At 38.4% G+C, this 861-nt stretch overlaps 1 pseudogene; it reads right to left on the bottom strand.

Moving 5' to 3' along the window:
* Window positions 1–232: 232 nt before the first annotated feature.
* Window positions 233–330, bottom strand: LOC132302041 (small nucleolar RNA R71; annotated as a pseudogene).
* Between the last annotated feature and the right edge of the window lie 531 nt (window positions 331–861).

Below are 861 nucleotides of genomic sequence, written 5' to 3'. Positions count from 1 at the left end.
CTAGTGAAGAACCTTACAAGCATTTGGATGAGTTTCTTAAAGTATATTCCACCGTAAAATATACTGACATGCTGGAAGAGGTCTTAAGACTCAAACTTTTTCCATTCACCTTAAAGGACAAAGCAAAGTATTGGTTTAACAATCTTAGGCCTTTTTCAATCACTTATTGGGTGGAAATGCAACAAGAGTTCTTGAAGAAGTACTATCCGGTTTCTAAGACCAATGCCATGAGGACCTCAATTCGAGAATTTCACATGGGGATAGAGAAACATTTTATGAGGCATGGGAACGCTTCAATGAATTGCTTAGGAAGTGTCCACATCATGACATGCCCAAATGGCAATTAGTTCAATATTTCTTTGAGAGCTTATCGGACAACTATAAAGGTATGGTTGAAGCTTCCATAGGTGGCTCTTACATTGATAGGCATGAGGATGACGTGTGGCGTCTCTATGAAAGTATGAGTGAAAATTCTTTGCATAGAACACTATCATCCAAGAATGGTAGAAATTCACAAGGTAGGAAGAGTGTAGGCTTACATTAAGTCGAACATTCAAATGAAATAGCCACCGAAATGAAGTCTTTGTCTCAAAGGTTTAATCAATCAAGTATCTTCCTTCCCTTACCATTCTCATCGTGCATCAAATGAAACATGTATGACTTGTTCTAGTGTTCTTCATTCTACTTCTCATTGTCCTCATGGACAAGTGCATAATGAACCTAATGAACAAGTCAATGCGGCTTTTGTAAACCAAGGGAACAATCCTTATGGTACTCATTATAATCCAAGTTGGAGGAATCATTCGAATTTCTCTTGGAAAAACCAAGGAGAAGGCTTAAACCCTTCCCAAGGCGGTTTCC

This window comes from Cornus florida, unplaced genomic scaffold, assembly GCF_030987335.1.
Source record: "Cornus florida cultivar Cherokee Brave unplaced genomic scaffold, ASM3098733v1 CherokeeBrave_3.0.0_Hap2_Chr03, whole genome shotgun sequence".
Lineage (NCBI taxonomy): Eukaryota > Viridiplantae > Streptophyta > Magnoliopsida > Cornales > Cornaceae > Cornus > Cornus florida.
This window is presented reverse-complemented; position numbering and strand designations above follow the sequence as displayed.